This window comes from Ovis canadensis, chromosome 5 (assembly GCF_042477335.2).
Source record: "Ovis canadensis isolate MfBH-ARS-UI-01 breed Bighorn chromosome 5, ARS-UI_OviCan_v2, whole genome shotgun sequence".
Lineage (NCBI taxonomy): Eukaryota > Metazoa > Chordata > Mammalia > Artiodactyla > Bovidae > Ovis > Ovis canadensis.
In genome coordinates this window covers 41,426,198-41,448,173 of record NC_091249.1, presented here as the reverse complement: position 1 = coordinate 41,448,173, position 21,976 = coordinate 41,426,198, and positions in this window count along the sequence as shown.

Genomic DNA, 21,976 nt, shown 5'->3' with positions numbered 1-21,976 from the left:
TTACCTATAATAGAGCTGATGCTGAGTAGACTGTTGGATTTGCCAGTATGGAGTTTAGAAAAGTCATACAGCCTGTAGATATAAACATGCATTCTATTTGAAGCCATAGGATATGATGAGATCTCCCAGTAGAGGAACAAAATGGAGATCTTGGATGATCCAACATTTACAATTCAGGCAGAAAAAGAGGTGTCTCCAGAGATGAAAAAGTAATCTCTATTGAGGTCATAGAAAGTCCAAATGATTATGATATTAAAGAAGTCAAGAAGGAAGTATTTAATAAAGAATGTGTTCAGCCACGCCTACTGGAGACCAGCTATTGAGAGTCCCGTAAGGTGAACACTGAGAACTGAATACTGGTTGACAGGCTTCAGCAATATGTGAACCGTGAACTTCCTGATGTTCAAGCTGGTTTTAGAAAAGGCAGAGGAACCAGAGATCAAATTGCCAACATCCGCTGGATCACTGAGAAAGCAAGACAGTTCCAGAAAAACATCTATTTCTGCTTTACTGACTATGCCAAAGCCTTTGACTGTGTGGATCACAATACACTGTGGAAAATTCTGAAAGAGATGGGAATACCAGACCCCTGACCTGCCTCTTGAGAAATGTGCATGCAGGCCAGGAAGCAACACTTAGAACTGGACATGGAACAATAGACTGGTTGCAAATAGGAAAAGGAGTACGTCAAGGCTGTATGTTGTCACCATGCCTATTTAACTTATATGCAGAGTACATCATGAGAAACGCTGGACTGGAAGAAACACAAGCTGGAATCAAGATTGCCAGGAGAAATATCAGTAGCCTCAGATATGCAGATGACACCACCCGGACGGCAGAAAGTGAAGAGGAACTAAAAAGCCTCTTGATGAAAGTGGAAGTGGAGAGTGAAAAAGTTGGCTTAAAGCTCAGCATCAGAAAATGAAGATCATGGCATCCGTTCCCATCACTTCATGGGAAATAGATGGGGAAACAGTGGAAACAGTGTCAGACTTTATCTTTTTGGGCTCCAAAATCACTGCAGATGGTGACTGCAGCCATGAAATTAAAAGACGCTTACTCCTTGGAAGAAAAGTTATGCCCAACCTAGGTAGCATATTCAAAAGCAGAGGCATTACTTTGCCGACTAAGCTCTGTCTAGTCAAGGCTATGGTTTTTCCTGTGGTCATGTATGGATGTGAGAGTTGGATTGTGAAGAAGGCTGAGCACCGAAGAATTGATGCTTTTGAACTGTGGCGTTGGAGGACTCTTGAGAGTCCCTTGGACTGCAAGGAGATCCAACCAGTCCATTCTGAAGGAGATCAACCCTGGGATTTCTTTGGAAGGAATGATGCTGAAGCTGAAACTCCAGTGCTTTGGCCACCTCATGAGAAGTTGACTCTTTGGGAAAGACTTTGGTGCTGGGAGGGATTGGGGGCAGGAGAAGGGGACGACAGAGGATGAGATGGCTGGATGGCATCACTGACTTGATGGACATGAGTCTGAGTGAACTCTGGGAGCTGGTGATGGACAGGGAGGCCTGGCATGCTGTGATTCATGGGGTCACAAAGAGTCGGACACGACTGAGTGACTGAAGTGAACTGAACTGAAGTTGATCTTGAAAAAGAGAAGCTTCAGTGAATACTGAGAGACAGGAGCTTCCATGCGGTGTGCTGAAGAGAGCGGGGAAATCAGGACCTGGAGACAGAGTATGAATGATTCTTTCAGAAGAGCAGAGAAATGAGGCAGTTGTCAGAAAGGAATATGGAGTTAACCAAAGGTCACTTGCAACCATACGTCCTGACTAATACTATGTTATCCTCATTACACACATGAGAAATTGGGAACTGCTAAGTATATGTAACCTGCTCAGTGACACACTGCTAGTATGTAGCAGTACTACAGTTTAAAATCAGATCTCTTTTTGCTAAAACTCATACTTTTTCATACTATATGTCAGGCTTTGCTGTTTACACTGTGTACAGTAGTTGTTCAGTTGATAAGTTGCGTCTGACTCTTTGTGACGCTATGGACTGCAGCATGCCAGGCTTGCCTGTCCTCCACTATCTCCCAGAGCTTGCTCAAATTTGTATCCACTGAGCTGGTGATGCTATCTAATTATCTCATCCTCCGCTGTCCTATTCTCCTTTGGCCTTCAGTCTTTCCCAGCATCGGTCTTTTCCAGTGAGTTGGCTCTTTGCATCGGGTGGCCAAAGTACTGGATCTGCAGCCTCAGCAGCAGTCCTTCTAATGAGTATTCAGCATTGACTTCCTTTAGGATGGACTGGTTTGATCTCCTTGCAGTCCAAGGGACTCTCAAGAGTCTTCCCCAGACCACAATTCGAAAGCATCAATTCTTCAGCACTAAGTGTTCTTTATGGATCAATTCTAATATCTGTACATGACTACTGGAAAACCATAGCTCTAACTATAGAGCAAAGTGATGACTCTGCTTTTTAATATGCTGTCATAGCTTTCCTTCCAAGGAGCAAATGTGTCTTAATTTTATGGCTGCAGTCATCATCCACAGAGACTTTAGAGTCCAAGAAAATAAAATTTGCCTGTTTCCACTTTTCCCATTTGCAATGAAGTGATGGGGCCTGATGCCACGATCTTAGTTTTTTTAATGTTGAGTTTCAAGCCAGCTTTTTCACTCTCCTCTTTCACCCTCATCAAGAGGCTCTATGGTTTCTCTTCACTTTCTGCTATTAGAGTGGTATCATCTGCATATCTGAGGTTGTTGTTATTTCTCCCAGCAATCTTCGTTCCAGCTTGTGAGTCATCCAGCCCAGTACTTCACATGATGTACTCTGCATATAAGTTAAATAAGCAGGGTGACCATATACAACCTTGTGGTGCACCTTTCCCAATTTGAAACTAGTCATTTGTTCCAAGTCTGATTGTAAATGATGCTTCTTGACTTGCATACAGGTTTCTCAAGAGACAGGTAAGGCGGTCTGCTATTCCCACCTCTTTAAGGATTTTCCAGTTTGTTGTGATCCACACAGTCAAAGGCTTTAGCATAGTCAATGAAGCAGAAGCAGACGTTTTTCTGGAACACCCTTGCTTTCCCCATGATCTAACGAATGTTGGCAATTTGATCTCTGGTTCTTCTGCCTCTTCTAAATCTAGCTTGTACCTCTGGAAGCTGTCAATTCATGTACTGCTGAAGCCTAGCTTAAAGGATTTTGAGCATAACCTTCCTCGCATGTGAAATGAGTGCAGTACTAGGGGAGTTTGAACATTCTTTGTCATTGCCCTTCTTAGGGACTGGAATGAAACCTGATCTTTTCTAGTTCTGTGGCTATTGCTAAGCTTTTCAAACATGCTGACATACTGAGTGCAACACTTTAACAGCATCATCTTTTAGGATATGAGGTACCTCTGCTGGAATTTCATCACCTCCGCTAGCTTTGTTCATAATACTGCTTCCTAAGGCCCACTTGACCTCACATTCCAGGATATCTGGCTCTAGGTGAGTGACCACACCATCATAGTTGTCTGGGTGTTTAAGACCTTTTTTGGATAGTTCTTTCGTATAGTCTTGCTACTTCTTAATCTCTTCTGCTTCTGTTGGATGGTCACCGTTTCTGCCCTTTATCATGCCCATCCTTGCATGAAATGTTCCCTTGATATAGCCAGTTTTCTTGAGGGGATCTCTAGTCTTTCCCATTCTATTGTTTTCCTATATTTCTTTCCACTGTTCATTTACGAAGACATTCTTATCCCTCCTTGCAATTCTCTGGAGCTCTGCATTCAGATGGTATACCTTTCCTCCTCTCCTCTGTCTCCTGCTTTTCTTCTTTCCTCAGCTATTTGTGAAGTGCCTCAGACAACCACTTTGCCTTCCTGCATTTCTTTTTCTTGGGGATAGTTTTGGTCACCACCTTCTGCACAATGTTATAAACCTCTGTCCATAGGTCTTCAGACACTCTGTCTACCAGATCTAATCTCTTGAATCTATTTGTCACCTCCACTGTATAATCATAAGGGATTTGGTTTAGGTCATACCTGAACAGCCTCGTAGTTTTTCATACATTTTTCTATTTAAGGCTGAATTTTGCAATAAGGTGGCCAGGATCTGGGCCACAGTCAGCTCCAGGTATTGTTTTTACTAACTGTATAGAGCATCTCCATCTTTGGCTGCAAAAATATAATCAATCTGATTTCAGTATTGACCATCTATTGATGTCTATGTATAGAGGTGTCTCTTGGGTTGTTGGAAAAGGGTGTTTGCTATGACCAGTGTGTTCTCTTGAAAAAACTATTTTAGCCTTTGCCCTGCTTCATTTTGTACTCCAAGGCCAAACCTGATATTATTTTGGGGTAACTCTTGCTTCCTACTTTTGCATTTTAATCCCCAATGATGAAAAAGACATCTTTTTTGGTGTTAGTTCTAGAAGGTGTTGTAGGTCTTCATACAACAGGTCAACTTCACGTTTTTCAGCATCAGTGAAAAATCAGTGGTTGGGCCATGAACTGTGATGTTGAATGGTTTGCCTTGGAAATGAACTGAGATTGTTCTGTTTTTGAGGTTGCACCCACGTACTGCCTTTAGGATTCTTTTGTTGACTATCAGGACTACTCCATTTCTTCTAAGGGATTCTTGCCCACAGTAGTAGATATAATGTTCAACTGAATTAAATTTGCCCATTCCCGTCCATTTCAGTCCAGTGATTCCTAAGATGTTGATGTTCACTCTTGCCGTCTCTTACTTGACCATGCCCAATTTACCTTGATTCATGGATGTAACATTCCGGGTTCCTTTGTGATATTGTTCTTTACAGCATCAGACTTTACTTTCACTACCACACACAATCACAACTGAGTGTCATTTCTGCTTTGGTCCAGCTGCTTCATTCTCTTTGGAGCTATTAGTAATTGTCCTCCACTCTTCTGCACAGCGGAGAAGGCAATGGCAATCCACTCCAGTACTCTTGCCTGGAGAACCCCAGGGACAGGGGAGCCTGGTGGGCTGCTGTCTATGGGATCACACAGTGTTGGACACGACTGAAGTGACTTAGCAGCAGGTTCTGCATAGCAATAGTTAGAAACAGACAAGAAACAACGGACTGGTTCCAATTTGGGAAAGGAATATGTTAAGGCTGTATATTGTCACCCTGCTTATTTAACTTATATGCAGAATATATCATGTGAAATGCTGGGCTGGATGAAGCACAAGCTGGAATCAAGATTGCAGGGAGAAATATCAATAACATCAGGTACGCAGATGACACCACCCTTTCAGCAGAAAGTGAAGAGGAACTAAACAGCCTCTTGATGAAAGTGAAAGAGAGAGAAAACCTGACTCAACATTCAGAAAACTAAGATCATGGAATCTTGTCCCATCACTTCATGGAAAATAGATGGGAAAACAGTGGAAACAGCGACAAACTTTATTATCTTGGGCTCCAAACTCACTGCAGGTGGTGACTGCAGCCATGAAATTAAAAGACGCTGTCCTCGGAAGAAAAGCTATGACCAACCTAGTAGCATATTAAAAAGCATAGACATTACTTTGCTGACAAAGTTTTGTATAGTCAAAGCTATGGTTTTTCCAGTAGTCATGTATGGATGTGAGACTGGACCATAAAGAATGCTGAGCATCAAAGAAATGATGCTTTTGAACGGTGGTATTGGAGAAGACTCTTGAGTCCTTTGAACTGCAAGGAGATCCAACCAGTCCATCCTAAAGGAAATCAGTCCTGAATATTCATTGAAAGAATGGATGCTAAAGCTGGAACTCCAATACTTTGGCCACCTGATGAGAAAAACTGACTCATTGGAAAAGATCCTGATGCTGGGAAAGATTGAAAGCAGGAGAAAGGGTCGAGAGAGGATGAGATGGTTGGATGGCATCACCGACTCGATGGACATGAGTTTGAGCAAGCTCTGGAAGTTGGTGATGGACAGGGAAGCTTGGTGTGCTGCAGTCCATGGGGTCACAAAGAGTTGGACACGACTGAGCGACTGAACTGAGCGGAACTTTCCCATAGCATATTGGACTCCAGTGTTCTTGCCTGGAGAATTCCAGGGACGGGGGAGCCTGGTGGGCTGCCGTCTATGGGGTCGCACAGAGTCAGACACGACTGAAGTGACTTAGCAGCAGCAGCAGCAGACTCCAATAAGCCTGTTTGAAGGGGTACAAACCTTAGTATAACATATATTATGTCTATGATAGTGTATTTATTAGTAATTTTTCGATTATCTGTAGTCTCATCTGGGGCAGGACCCCAGTCTTATTCTTTACCAAATCCAGCATGCATTGACTCACATTAGACAGCTAGAAATATTGATTAGATACTGTGTAGAGTACCTAGCACTAATAGGCAGTAATATAGCAAATAATGTTTTCAATATATAAGATATCAGTGTATTATTATTCTCCAAGAGACTAGTACACTTTTACCATGTGCTCATTATATGTGCCATCCACATAAGGTAGAAATACGACAGCAAATGACACTTATCATTAGAGTCTGGAGCATAATCATGTTAATGATTTTGCTGCTAATGAAAAATTTTAAAACTTAGAATTATTTATATTACTATCTACTCAAGTCACAAAGATCAAAAGTAATCAGTACTCGACTGTTGCATAAAACAAGTGCATTCTTTTTCCCCAAGAGTGTTCAAAGCTATATGTTTACCTACTCTCTAGAATTTCAGTGTTCTTAATTGTCAGCATTATTTGATGGTACAGGTTTACATCCAAGCAAGAATTCATGGGACAGTCCTCTCCTGATTCATTGTACAGTCACATGTCATTTGCATTTATATTTTTAAGTTCTTCATTAATGTCTAAACTTTAAATTCAATGCCCAGTGTGCCTGTTTCCTGAGATACATTTTCTCCTTCTTATATCATTAATTTGAATATTTATGACTTTCCCATTGTATCATTCCTTTACATTATTTGGTTGTAAGCAGGTGACCTTGAATTTGTCAGATACTCTTAAGTGTCATACAGAATTTTGACAGAATTACTGTGGTCTAGCTGCCGTTTGCCTAAGCATAGCAATGGGCACTGGCAAAATGAGATCTAATTGCTACTCTGCTGTTGATTCCCTCTATGGTTCTGGATAGATCACTAGCCTGCCCACCTTCCTTCTATTCTCACAGCTGAGTTGGTAATCAGCAATCTTCTCTTCCCAGACTATTAGGTCCTGGCATTTTTATGCTGTCACATGTTTCAGTGGCTTGTGCTGTTTTTATTTCAGGGGAGGAGGAGTACTTACTAATCTTATAAGAGTGTTGTGAAAATTAATTAGTTATTGTTCAAAGTACTTTGAAGATTAAAAGCCCAGAATAAATGCTTATTATTGTTTTATGTACTGCAAGGGCATAGCTGGGCAGGCAGGAGAATGTATTTCCCAGAGATGAAAGGATTATGCAACTTAGAAAACTGTGGCGTAGGATTTTAAGGTTGGCAAACAGGTTACTCAGGATTGCATATGTGGGAATTAACTCTCACCAGAACACAAATGTTCCACCCAAAACCTGGAAGAAAGTCATTTGTTAGAACTAGTGCTGACTTCAAAAGTATTCTAGCCAACATGATTTCATTTCATGATACCGAGTGAAATGGTAAGACTGATGAGTTTCTCAGGTAGAGATGAAAGGAAGCAGAAAGGTAGCTCCAGGGCTCTGAGGAGCTAATGCTAGTGCAGAGCTCTCAGAACCCCACTTGATGATAAGATGGGAGTCCTGGCTGACTGGAATCATGCTTGGTCAAGCTCAGCATATTCAGCAGGCTTCTAGCTGAGGTCAGAGCCATATAGTGGAACCTGCAAATGCATATCTAATGTTGAATACTGTTGGAAGGGTTCAGTTTGGTATAACTTTTCTGGAAGAGAAGATGATAATAATTAGCCAAAGTCTTCAAAGGGTACATATCCTTAAACTGTCAGTTTCCTTCCTAGGAATGCACCTTTTAGGAATATTTATGCTTACTTGGGTACCACTGATCCCTGCGAAAATTTGAACAATGCAAATATTCAATAATAAGCCATTGATAAAGTAATGGTTCAAATATAAAACTAAATGTTATAGAGTCATTAACAATGAGATTCTAGGCTGTTAACAAGAAAACATATCCAGCCGACAAAAAGCCGGCTAAGTAACATAAAAACACTACTATATGTAAGATACATAACTAATAAGGGCCTACTGTATAGTATATGGAACTCTTCTCAATACTCTGTGAAGACCTATATGGAAAAAGAATCTAAAAGAGTCGATATATGTATATGTATAACCTAATCAATTTGCTGTACAGCAGAAACTAACACAACATTGTAAATCAAATGTACCCCAATAAAAATTAAAAAAGAAAGCCAGCTATAACTACAATATATATCATGATGAAGAGACTTTGAAGCATTTTTATTTTCTTGTCTGCTTATCTCTATTTCCTAATTTCTCTAAGTATTTATTACTTTTATAATTTGAAAAATCTTTCTTGCAGAAAAAGAAAATATACATTCCGCCTGCAATGCAGGAGACCCTGGTTTGATTCCTGGGTCAGGACGATCCCATGAAGAAGGGCAAGGCTACCCACTCCAGTATTCTGGCCTGGAGAATTCCATGGACTGCATAGTCCATGGGGTCGCAAAGAGTTGGATACAACTAAGCGACTTTCACTTTCACATCAGCATTCACATGGAAGGAAATATACAATATAATAAGACTATAATATTGGTACAAAATCTTTGAAAAGCTCCAAAACAAATAAAGAGGGAGAAATGAATGATAGGCTAGTGTTGTTTATCTCATACTTCATCAGTCTTCTTCTTGGCCTCAATTTTCTCTGAAACTTTCTGCAATGTGGTTTGTCTCCATGGGTCTGCATGAGCCTTTTCCAAGGTCTATATCCAGAATTCATTGGCCCCCCCATTGCCCAAGCTAAGGCTTGAGATACTGGGGATCTACCCTGCATCCACTGGAAGCACAAACTAGCAGTATGGGGAAGTTAGTGCCCTGTGGGCAGAATATTTGACCAATGGAAGACAGGAGCCAGTGGATATAGTCTTCTCTTCTTTCCCTGGATACATTGCCCTACGATGGAGTAGCTTGTACACTTCTCTGAAGACTAAGATAAGGATGAGCAATCAATATCACTCCATACACAGAAGTGGACAGCTCCATAAAGCACTGTCTTATTTGACTCTTTCCTCCTGCTCTGGCCCATTTCTGCTTTTCCTCAGTTTTGCTTCATACTATACTCCCCAAGAAAGGGGCAGCACCCAGGCTTTGTCTTGGGCTCTGTTTTCTGGGTAACACCAAACTAAAACATTATGAGAGACACATAGACAAAGAAGCACTGGATTTCAAAGATACTTTGCCATTTATTGAATCAAACTGAAAATAATATTGAATTTAATTCTTATAACAACTTTTATAATCAAACAAACTTTGGACAATTTGAGAACCCTGACCAAATTCACAGAGCTGGGAATTTGAATTAGGAGCGTCTAATACCAAGTGTGATATCCCTCATGCAACATGGTATACATGATCTAGAAACACAGCCTATAGAAGAATGTTCAGAGATGTTTCTTATCTCAAGGATTAGAGTCAGGCTAAGTAACCACAACCAGAACATATGGAACATGAAACATAAAGGATGGGTTTTTAGTAAAATGTTAAATTATGTAACACAGACTATAATGGCTATCAAATTCAGAAATAAAAGAGAAATTCCAGAGGCCAGAAGAAGTCTTGAACAGGGAAGATATTGCACCAAAGCTGAATCTTGAAGAGGGAGCATAATTTAAGATGGAAGAAAGAGGGGAGTGAAGATAAAGGCATTCATGTTTGAGGTGACAGCAAAGGGATTAGGGTGACATGTGGGTGAACTGGGAGAGAGAGTTCAGAACAAAAGGAGAATGACTGGTGGTGGGGTTTAGTAGACCTGGTTCCTGAAGAGCCAGGTTATTCCTGCTTGAAAGCAAGTAGAAGAATGTATGTTTGTTACACAGGGAAAAGGAGCCATTCATCCCTTCTGAGCAGGAGAAAGGTAAGATCATGCTGTGGATGGAATGACTTTATAGGAAGAACAATGTAAAGACAAGGAGATTTGCCTATTGTGTTAGAGTCACAAAATGTTCTCATATTTTGCTTGGTAGGTGTAAAAATTCTGTGTTTATAAATTAAACATATACATGAATCTAGTACAATTATGAAAGGGCATATCATGAAAATATGGCTTAGAATGCTCTGGAGTCCTCCCTTGTAAGAATGCAACCTCCTATAAAAGAAATTTAATGTTAGCTAATGAACTTAAAAGATGCTTGCTCCTTGGAAGAAAAGCTATGACCAACCTAGACAGCATATTAAAAAGCAGAGACATTACTTTACAGACAAAGGTCCATCTAGTCAAAGCTATGGTTTTTCCAGTAGTCATGTATGGATGTGAGAGTTGGACCATAAAGAAAGCTGAGCACTGAAGAATTGATACTTTTGAACTGTGGTGTTGGAGAAGACTCTTGAGAGTCCCTTGGACGGCAAGAAGATCCAACCAGTCAATCGTAAAGGAAATCAGTCCTGAATATTTATTGGAAGGACTGATGCTAAAGCTGAAACTCCAAAACGCTGGGCACCTGATGGGAAGAACTGACTCACTGGGAAAGACCCTGATGCTGGGAAAGATTGAAGGTGGGAGGAGAAGGGGATGACAGAGGATGAGATAGTTGGATGGCATCACTGACTCGATGGACGTGAGTTTGAGCAAGCTCCGGGAGTTGGTGATGGACAAGGATGCCTGGTGTGCTGCAGTCCATGGTGTCACAGACAGACATGACTGAGCGACTGAACTGAACTGAAGAGGCTAGCAAATATGATAAGACTCAGAATTCCAACTTGACTTGTTTAACTCCTTAATTGGAATTCTCTCTCTCTTTTTGGGAGTTAGCTGCCCAAAGCCCTTCTCCCAGGAAGGTTTAAGTTACCTAAGACACAAAAGGGACACTTGTTCTTCACAAACATCCATGTCAACTAGTTCAAATTTAAGAACTTCTCAGGTTAGGAGGATCTTAGAAGCCTCAGTATCAACCTAGTTGGTTGACAAATTCCTCAGCTAAGTTGATTTGGCATTGAGGAAATTTAATTCAGAGCAGTTTTCCATCACTCATAAACTACAGTAAAGTTAAATCATGAAATTTGCCAACATACTTATGCTGACATACCTGTTCATGATGGAGAAAAATAAAAGCGCCATGGGAAGAAAGTTCCAGGAAATAGAAAATGGGAAGCAGTGACACCCCTTAAGAAAATGGGTCAGTTTTTCCCATGGACAGAACCCATTGTTCGAATAAAAAGAGTATAAGGAAAACAAATCTTGGAGGTTTTTTTTTTTTAATCTAGAGTAAGGACTACCAAGGGCTCCAGTGAACCTGTTTGAGTAGATTTTGGGCTCAGAAAAGCTGGGTGGCTGCCTTCCCAGTACAATTTGAGTGGTTCTGGGAAAGATTTCACAATCTTATAGAATATAGTTATATATTCATAATCACAAGTGCTTGCAATTTCAGCAATTAGGTATTCCTTTCTGTCTTCAAATAAAGGCTTTGGGGCTTTACAAGTTACTTATTAAAATACAAATACTCCTGGGAGGCATAACACCTGGATTCTTTTCAAATAATATGTTGAAGAAAATTCAATTTAATTCAGCTCAAATTTCAGTTTACTTGACTTTGATTCATAAGAGCCCCTACCAAGTGCAAAGCCCTTTTCTGGATTTTAATTGTGGAAGGAAAAGATGAATCAGTTGTTTCAGTCTTCTGCAAACTTCTCAAAGGGACAGATAATGAATATTTTTGGCTTTGTGGGCTATATGGTCTTTAACCTAATAATTCTGTCATTTGTAGCTAGAATGCATCATGTAAATCAATATGACTGTGTTCAATAAAACTTTATTTTCTAAACAGTCTGTGAGCTGGATGCTAACTGCTGTTCTAGATGTTTACAATAGGGCAGGGGATTTACTTAATTCCATCCTTTGAAGAATAACACCCCAAAAGGAATTCTTAGGACATAGGCTTTGACTGGAATCATCTGGAAATTAAAAAAATATATATAAATGTCTGATTCCCCTGCTCAGGTCCAGGGATTCAAATAGAATTGGCCTGGGGGTATTCAAATTCAAATAGAATTGGTCTCTGGGCACTGGGATTTTTCAAAAATCATCAAAGTTTGAGAAGCACTGCTATAGGTAGGACAATACCTGGAAAACTGTTCTAGCTGCAGAGGCTTCAGCATCAGTACAGGGCTGGGAGAGTGGAGGTTTGCAAAGGTGCCTCAGTTCTTTGGGAAAAGGACATTAATGTGAAGGCTTTCCTAGCACACTGAAGAACTCGAAAGAAATTTGGGAATATTCATTATACTGATAGAAAGATCAGTAACTGGCAGTAAACTGTTTTATAAAATCAGAACAGCCTGTATCAATCTGGACCTGGAAATTACTGCAACCCAATTCTTGCTATAGGCCCAGATATATAACATCTTTATTCAGATTCTACCTATGTTAATTTCCAAGGACTGCTGTAACAAAGTACCACAAACTGTGGCTTAAAACAGAAGTTTATTCTCCTAATTTTTATTTGTTTATTTTATTTTTGGCAGTGGTGGGTTTTCCTTGCTGTGCATGGGCGGGCTTTCTCTAGCTGCAGCAAGCTGGGGGCTACTGTCTAGTTGTAGTGTGCAGGCTTCTCGTTGCGGCGGGGCTCCTCTTGTGTGGAGCACAGACTCTAGGGTGTGCGGGTTTCGGCAGTTGTGGCATGTGAGCGCCAGAGCACGAGCTCAGTAGTTGAGGTGCACGGGGTTAGTTGCTACTTGGCATGTGGGATTTTCCTGGCCAAAGGATTGAACCCATGTCTCCTGCATTGGCAGGCAGATTCTTTACCACTGAGCCCCCAGGGAAGCCCCTATTCTCTCAGTTTTGGAGACTTCAAGTCTGAAGTCAAAGTGTCGACAGAGCTATGCTTTCTCTGAAAGCTCTAGAAGAGAAGCTTTTACCTCCCTTTCTCCTAATTTCCAGTGGTTTCCACAATTCTGGGTGTATTTTTTTGGCTTATAGGTATACCACTCTAGTTTTCTGTCATTACCCAGTTCTTCTCTCTGTGCATCTGTCCCTGTGTCCCTTCTCTTCTTAGGAGGACACCAGTCATATTGTAGTAGGGGCTCACTCTAACGGAGCAAGACTGTATAGAGCCTTCCCAGGACAGACTCCACTCCCCCACCCCATGTCCTCTGCCTACCTTCTGTCTGTAGCAAAACTTTAACCACCTAGGTCTCCCCCCAAAGTTCCAAAGAAAAAGTTAACCAGGGAAGTGAGAAAATACAAAAAGAAAGGAAAAGAGTCGAGCAAGACAAAATAACAATCTAGCTATTAAACAAAGTTAACGCACCTCAGTGTTCATTGCAGTGTCCTTACAATAACCAAGACATGGAAGTAACCTAAATGTCCATCGACAGAGGAATGGATAAAGATGTGGAATACTGCTCAGTCATTGAAAAGAATGATATAATGCCATTTGCAGCAACATGGATGGACCCAGAGATTATCATACGAAGTGAAGCAAGTCAGAGAGAGAAAGAGAAATATCATGTGTTATCACTTATATGTGGAATCAGACAAAAGATGCAGGTGAACATATTTACAAAACAGAAACAGACTCACAGACTTAGAGAATGAACTTATGGTTATCAGGCGAAGGTTGAGGGGGTAGGGATAGATTGGGGTTTGAGATTGACATATACATACCTCTATATTCAAAATAGATAACCAACAAGAACCTACTGTATAGCACGGGTAACTCTGCTCAATATTATGTATTAAATTAAATGGGAAAAGAACTTGAAAAAGAATAGATACACATACATGTATCACTGAATCACTTTGTTGTACACTTGAAATTAACACAACATTATTAATCAACTATATTCCAATATAAAAACCTAAAAAAGGCATGCAACAGTAAAACTATATATAAACAACAGCAACTCCCCCCCCCCACCACCACAAGCCCCCAAAGTAAAAAACCTTTAGTTTCTCCTCAAGGTCTTTAGATATTATTCTGAGCCCTTTGAACTGTTTTACAGACCCTGAAACCCCCAGCAGTTGGGTGAAGTTAACTGTATGCTGCCCACAAACACATAGACCCCAGGCAAGTGAAGCCAGAAAGCTGATGATATTAACTCCCAATTAACTCACTAGAAGCCAATCAGAAGAATGTCCATGAACTGATCATGCATGCCAATCCCCCTCTCTCACCCTGTCTTTATGACCCAGCAATCCCACTGCTGGGCATACACACCGAGGAAACCAGAATTGAAAGAGACACATGTACCCCAATGTTCATCGCAGCACTGTTTATAATAGCCAGGACATGGAAACAACCTAGATGTCCATCAGCAGATGAATGGATAAGAAAGCTGTGGTACATATACACAATGGAGTATTACTCAGCCATAAAAAAGAATTCATTTGAATCAGTTCTGATGAGATGGATGAAACTGGAGCCGATTATACAGAATGAAGTAAGCCAGAAAGAAAAACACCAATACAGTATACTAACACATATATATGGAATTTAGGAAGATGGCAATGACGACCCTGTATGCAAGAAAGGGAAAGAGACACAGATGTGTATAACGGACTTTTGGACTCAGAGGGAGAGGGAGAGGGTGGGATGATTTGGGAGAATGACATTCTAACATGTATACTATCATGTAAGAATTGAATAGCCAGTCTATGTCTGACGCAGGATACAGCATGCTTGGGGCTGGTGCATGGGGATGACTCACAGAGATGTTATGGGGAGGGAGGTGGGAGGGGGGTTCATGTTTGGGAACGCGTGTAAGAATTAAAGATATTAAAATTTAAAAAATAAAAAACTAAAAAAAAATAAAAATAAAAATAAAAAAATAAAAACCTTTCCCTGAAAGCCATCTGGGAGTTGTGGTCTTTTGAGAACTAGCTACTTGGACTCCTTGCTTGGTGTCCTCCGACGAACACTGTGCTTTCCTTTACCACAAGCCAGTGTCAGTACACTGGCTTTACTGCACACTGATGAGTGGACCTAAGTTTTGTTTGGTAGCAGCTCTGCTCCACTATGACCTTATTTTATCTCACATCTTAATTACCTCTGCAAACATCCAGTTCCTAAATAAGGTCATATTTACTGGTATCAAGTGTTGGGGGGGGCACTCTCACATGAACATTTACGTTATCCTTGTGTTCGAAGGGCAGAGGTACAATGAAATATTGGAAGAAATTTAGGAATTGAATCTTAGGGCAGAGTTTGTAGCTTCATTGATAAAAATGGGACTAAATCAGGAAAATGATAATTCAGAAATGTGAAGAGCTTTTTCTAATGGAAAAGCTCTATAAAATTCAAAATATGACATGTAAATGGAAACTAAGTAAAAAAATTAAAGTGTAACGTGTGTGTGTGTGTGTGTGTGTGCGCAGTCTGGATTTAATAAAGAGGCAAGCTCCAGACACATTTGTGGCCTCTATGGTAGCAATGAATCCTCACTCTATAGATCAAAGTTCTCGCTGCCATTACTGTCTATTAAATCACAAACCACCAGAGTCTTGGGTGCCCCCTAATCACTCTGGGAGAGAAGTTGTGGTTTAGAAAGGCGTTGTTCCTTTAATTTGTAGAGAGGCATGAAGATAGCCTATTCTCATCTTGCCAGTTTTCTTGCAAAGAGGGTTGGCTCCTCTGGATAAATCTCCTGCCTCCTTATTTTCTCAACCTAAATGATACATCAGACACATCACCTCAAGCCTTGAACATGGTCAGTACCAAGCAAGAAAGGGCATGGCACAGTTAAAAATGGGAAGAACTTGTGCCTGAATTGGATAAGACATTGTTTCTCAGTGTCCTCATCTGTAATCTGGGGATAAGAGTACCGATACCTCAGACTCACTGTGAGTGGTCTGATGTACAGTTCTTAGCACAAAGTCAGTGGTCAATCATGTTAATATAGCATTGGGACAAAAGTTGGCATTTTAATTTCCAGCAGTTCAAAACCAGCATCAGGACAATTTGTGTTAGGGCAATGGAAGGAGCAGAAGACACACTGTAGTGTTCCAAAATAGCTCCTTAAAGAGAGCAGAATGGACGGAAAAATCGTGCTGCCAAGACAGAAGAACTCTCTCTCTGTCCTTATGAATGCAATAGTGAGGGACAGCTACTGTCCCAGTGGGCGGCTGACCTAGATGGCTAGAGTCCAATTCCCTCTCTCTCCATTGGGCAAACACTCACTGATAGGACTGCTTATGAAGGGCAGCAGATGCACCCCCAGCCTAAGGTCTACTTCTAGGGAAGTAAGAAGGGAGGTGGTAGGTACCATTGCAAGTATGCTGAATGACCTGGAGCTTAATTTGCACTTGAAAGAGGTTCCCTTTGGCACAGAAGTACTCCTTAGTGAGGAATACCATGAAGCTGGAATAGTCTGGGAGAACTGAAAATTAACCCAAGTGTCATGGAGAGCATTCAAAGGGCAAGGAACAAAGTCTGTGTTTATTTATTTCCCCTCTGTTTGCTCCATCTCTCAACTCCTTTAGAAACCTTTGCTCTCTTTGCCCCTTCCTCAGGTTGCTAGTCCATGCCACCTCCTCCCACTTAGAGACTGGATTCAGGCAGTGATGTGGAGGGGTTATAGGGTTTTCTACATGGGAAAATGAGACTGGATGATACGTTCAAGGAGATGACATCTCTTGTGAGAGTGTGTGTGTTGGGGGTGATGCAGAGAGTGTTTTGAAGCCTGTTATTAGACACAATGAATCAGGAATAAGAACTCTCACCCTGCAACAGAAGATGGGTGTCTGGACTATGAATTAGTATCAGATTGGCTTCCCCCCTCAGCCTCCTCCTGTTCTACCCTTCCTAGTGGGTAAAACCAGGAGCGTATTAATTGTGGGGTAATTCAAATGCTGTGTGTAGAAGGGTCAGATTAAAGGGTGGTAAGTTGAATTAGCAGGTGTCTATTTCAAAATGCAGGTGAGCTGTCAGCCCTGAAGCAATGGGGAACAGAAAGTCAAGCTATTGCCAACCAATGATGCATGTTAATCCTTATTTCCTTTTTTCTGTCCTAAAATTTGGAAGCAAACCCAGCCTAATGTACAGCAGGAGTCCATATGGCAGAGGGAACTATTTTGATTTCTTTTGTTATGGGATCCCAGAGACAATTGGATTTGGTCGTGCAAATCTGAAATAATGACAAGTTGTCAGTGAGAAGTAAAGCAAATATACTCATATAGTTGATTCAGATCTTAAGATGATTAGGGGTGAGTATTTGCCTTGAGAGCAAATTGTGACCTGGTAAGTATTAGGGGATTATTTCTGCTTAACAGGCTGGGAGAATTTCTTGTTAAAAGTATTACACAACACTTGTAGAAATAAAAAGTCATATTTTGATTCTTCAAATTCTCCTGTACCATGAAAACACAGAATTTCATTACAAGTCAGCTCTGGGAAGGATGCTTGGCAAGGCACTGGAGGAAAGAAAAGCGACACAAACACACGAACAGCATAAGAGGCCAAGAGTGGTGAGTGGCATGGCAAGCCGTGTGAGTGAAATTTTCCTTCATCCAGAGAACAGTGAGAATGCTCTCATCTGGAGACCAGGAAAGGCTTTCTAAGACAATGATATTTCAGTTAGTCTTCAATGATGAGAAAAGGAGGTTGAGGGGAGACTAGGAATTATAGATGAAGAACAGAGAAATAAAAAGAAGCGTGGACTGTAATTTGTAAATGTTGCAGAGTCTTTTGGACAAAATACAGGCAAAGGCAGATGGCTGTGTCAGTGTTTCTTAGTCCTGGCTTTGCATTAAAACCCCTGGGGAGCTTTTAAACACTCAGTGACCAGATCACATTCTAGACCAACTGAATCAGAAACTCAAGAGGCAGGGCCTAGGCATCAGCAATTTTATGTTTTAACACACCCCAGGTGATTCCAATGTGCTGGCAAGGTGAAGAATCTGGGTATAGCTGATGATGAACTACAAACAAGGCCCCAGATTCTGTTCTCACTTAGTACAGTCAGGAGAGAAATTTTTCACTGGAGAAAAGGTATATGAAAAAAAAAGCTGGTCCTTTGACATATTTTGACTAATTTATCTTGAGAAGCCTTATTAAATGATTTCCTTGTTAATCTCAGAAGAGATTATGCGAATAGCAGTAGAGAAAACTAGGACTGGAAAAGGAGACTGTGGCCATCTCATGGAAGATCTTAATGCCAGACTATGGAGCATGAGTTTTTCTCTAATTGAAGTATTTAACTGAAGCATGACTGAAAAAAAATGAAGTATTTAATTGAAGTATTATAGGAAAGTAATGACCAACCTAGACAGCACATTAAAAAGCAGAGACATTACTTTGTCAACAAAAGTCTGTCTAGTCAAGGCTATGGTTTTTCCAGTGGTCATGTATGGATGTGAGAGTTGGACTATAAAGAAAGCTGAGCGCCAAAGAATTGATGCTTTTGAACTGTGGTGTTGGAGAAGACTCTTGAGAATCCCTTGGACTGCAATGAGATCCAACCAGTCCATCCTAAAGATCAGTCCTGGGTGTTCATTGGAAGGACTAATGTTGAAGCTTAAGCTCCAATATTTTGGCCACCTGATGCGAAGAGCTGACTCATTTGAAAAGACTCTGGTGCTGGGAAAGATTGAAGGCAGGAGGAGAAGGGGACGACAGAGGATGAGATGCTTAGATGGTATCACCGACTCAGTGGACATGAGTTTGGGTAAACTCCGGGAATTGGCGATGGACAGGGAGGCCTGGTGTGCTGTGGTTCATGGGGTTGCAAAGAGTCGGACACAACTGAGTGAACTGAACTGAATATTGTGTAAGTTACAGTGTATAACATAGTATACAGTGTACAATATAGTGATTCACAATTTTTAAAGGTCATACTAAAATTATAATTTTAGAAAATATTTGCTATATTCCTCATTTTGTAGAATATATTGTTATAGCTTGCTGCTGCTGCTACTAAGTCACTTCAGTCATGTCTGACTCTGTGCAACCCCAGAGACGGCAGCCCACCAGGCTCCCCCGTCCCTGGGATTCTCCAGGCAAGAATGTTATAGCTTATTTATACCTAATAGTTTGTACCTCTTACCTCCTACCCGTATATCATCCCCCCCCCACTCCCCACTGGTAACTGCTAGTTTATTCTCCATATCTGTGAGCCAAGAAGCATGGCTTTTATTCAGTGGTCATTAGGCAACACTGAAAGATTAAGAATGATTTAACACTCATAGACACAGTGGAAGATATTTTTATGTTAGGTGTTAGTAGGTTTGAAGCAATAGAGGGAGAGGGCCAATTTGGAGATCACAGAAGTATGTGAAGCAGGAGAGGTTGAGGCCACAGTTGCACAATAGCTTTGAGAATGGAAAGCAGGTAAATATGAAATATTGGGAAATAGGGCTGACAGAACTCATGTGGTAAAACTTCTCCTTCCCTTCCTCTGACCAAAGGAAAAACCTGAGAGTTAGAAGCATGTCATGTACCTCCTAGAGAAGCCAAAAGTGAGTTGGGGCAAAAGCCACTTTAATCAACGGATAATTTAACAGGAGTAAGGAGGAAGGCATGGCATTGGGAAGTTGTGAATTTCTCATAGCTGCTGACTGGCTGGGTTTTCTGAGGAATTTCAGTTTGGGGGATGTTTGGCTGTATTTGATTTCAGATTAGTTTGGGGGAAAAACTAGAGTCATAGCTTGGGGTTACCTATCCACTTCAGTGGGAGTGCCCTTTAACCACTTTTCCTGGAGCAAAACAAAAGAAATAGTTCCATGGTATAGTATGGTATGAGACTCATTATAGGGGTTCCAGAAAGCAGGTGTGTTTAGAGTATTAAAGGTTATAAAGAGGTCAAAGTGAGGAGCCCCAGTGACGGTAGGTTGTGGTGTTAACGTGCAAAGACAGGTTAGTACAGCAGGCTTGAGACTGCTATTTTTTGGGCCTGCTTGCAAGGTTGGTCTATGCTGGCATTTGGCTTCCTACATTTTAGGAAGGTTCTCCCCATTCCCTAACTGATAGGGGTGGCTGTCTGTGCCTCAAGGGTTTGTGGACTGTGGGTAGTGCTAAACTCTGGCTTTCCTCCTTTGAGTCTGGAACTCTTAAGGCAAAGGGTATCCAACTGACCAGCCTCCAATAAAAAAAACCTTGGACCCTAAGTCTCTAATGAACTTTCCTACTAAATGACATTTCACACATGTTGCTCGTTTTGCTTTGTGTCTTTCTGCTGTAAAAAATCATAGCTGTGACTACACATCAGATCTCGTGAACCTTCCTAGTGAATCATCAAACCTACAGGTAGTTTTGTGGACCCTTGACATAAAGAGAATGAGGAAAATTTAAGATCAGTTTAGTTAGAAAACCCAGGAGATCTTGAACTAGAAAATTTTTAATAGCTGTCGTGAGGCTATGCTTTTGAAAGTCATAAAGGAGAGAGATTTGAATTGACACTGTGTATCCAAACATTCTTATTATGATGGCAACTAATTGTTTAAACTTCCTTTGCATGTCTGCTCAGTTGCTTTAGTCACGTCTGACTCTTTGTGACCCCAGGGACTGTATCCCGCCAGGTTCCTCTGTCCATGGGGATTCTCCAGGCAAGAATACTGGAGTGGGTTGCCATGCCCTCCTCCAGAGGATCTTCCCAATCCAGGGATAGAACCCGCATCTCTTGTCTCCTGCACTGACAGGTCGGTTCTTTACCACTAGCACCACCTGGGTAGCCCCAGTGAAAGGTGAACACAGTGAAAAGAACAAGTCACAAAAATAAAGTTTAAATCTCAACATAATAAAGATTGCTTATTACACAGTTGGTGAGAATGTAAATTGGTACAACCACTATGAAGAACATTATGGAGTTTCCTTAACAAGCTAAAAATAGTTACTATATGATCCTGCAGTCCCACTCCAGGCATATGTCTGCAAAACTATAATTCAGAACTCTAATTCTAAAAGAAACATGTCCCCAGTGTACATAGCAGCATTATTTACAACTGCCAAGACATGGAAGCAACTTAAATATCCATCAATAAATGAATGGATAAGGAAGATGTGTTTTATATATATATACATACACACATACACAATGGAATACTACTCAGCCATAAAATAGAATGAAATAATGCCATTTGAAACAATATAGGTGGGCTGAGAGATTATCATAGTAAGTGAAGTAAGTTAGACAGAGGAAGAGAAATATCATGATATCATTTATACGGGGAATCTAAAAAAATGATACAAAGGAACTTACTTACGAAATAGAAATAGTCTCATATACATAGAAAACAAACTTATGGTTACCGAAGGGGAAAGCGGGTTTGAGGGGCTAAGTTAAGGATTTGGGATAAACAGATACACATTACTATATATAAAATAGATGAGCAACAGGACTACTGTATAGCACAGGAAACTATAGTCAACGTTTTGTAATAATCTATGATGGGAAAGAATCTGCAAAAGAATATGCATATATAACTGGATCACTTCACTGTACACCTGAAACATTGTAAACCAGTAACTCCAGAGCCATTATACCTGTATTGTAAAAATTTTAAAATTTTATTTTTGTTTCCTGCTGCCTCATCACCCTCTCTGATGGTAGTAAGGATCCTGCCCAGGTGACCAGGTGGACCAGTATGATAAGGCTGGCCCCTGTTGCAGGTTTCCTCTCTGCTCTCCTAGGAAGTTTCAAGTGCCCCAATGCAATCCCTTTGTGCCTTTTTTGTGTACTGTATCCTGACTTCTAAAATAGTGCTTGCCCAGGAGTCTCTTGGCTCCCTACTTGCTTGGTTGAGCCTGTTCCCCCATTACTTGTCCCTTAGGCCCTCTCTTGTGCAATAACTCTGCTGCTGCTGCTGCTGCTGCTAAGTCGCTTCAGTCGTGTCCGACTCTGTGTGACCCCAGAGATGGCAGCCTACCAGGCTCCTCTGTCCCTAGGATTCTCCAGGCAAGAACACTGGAGTG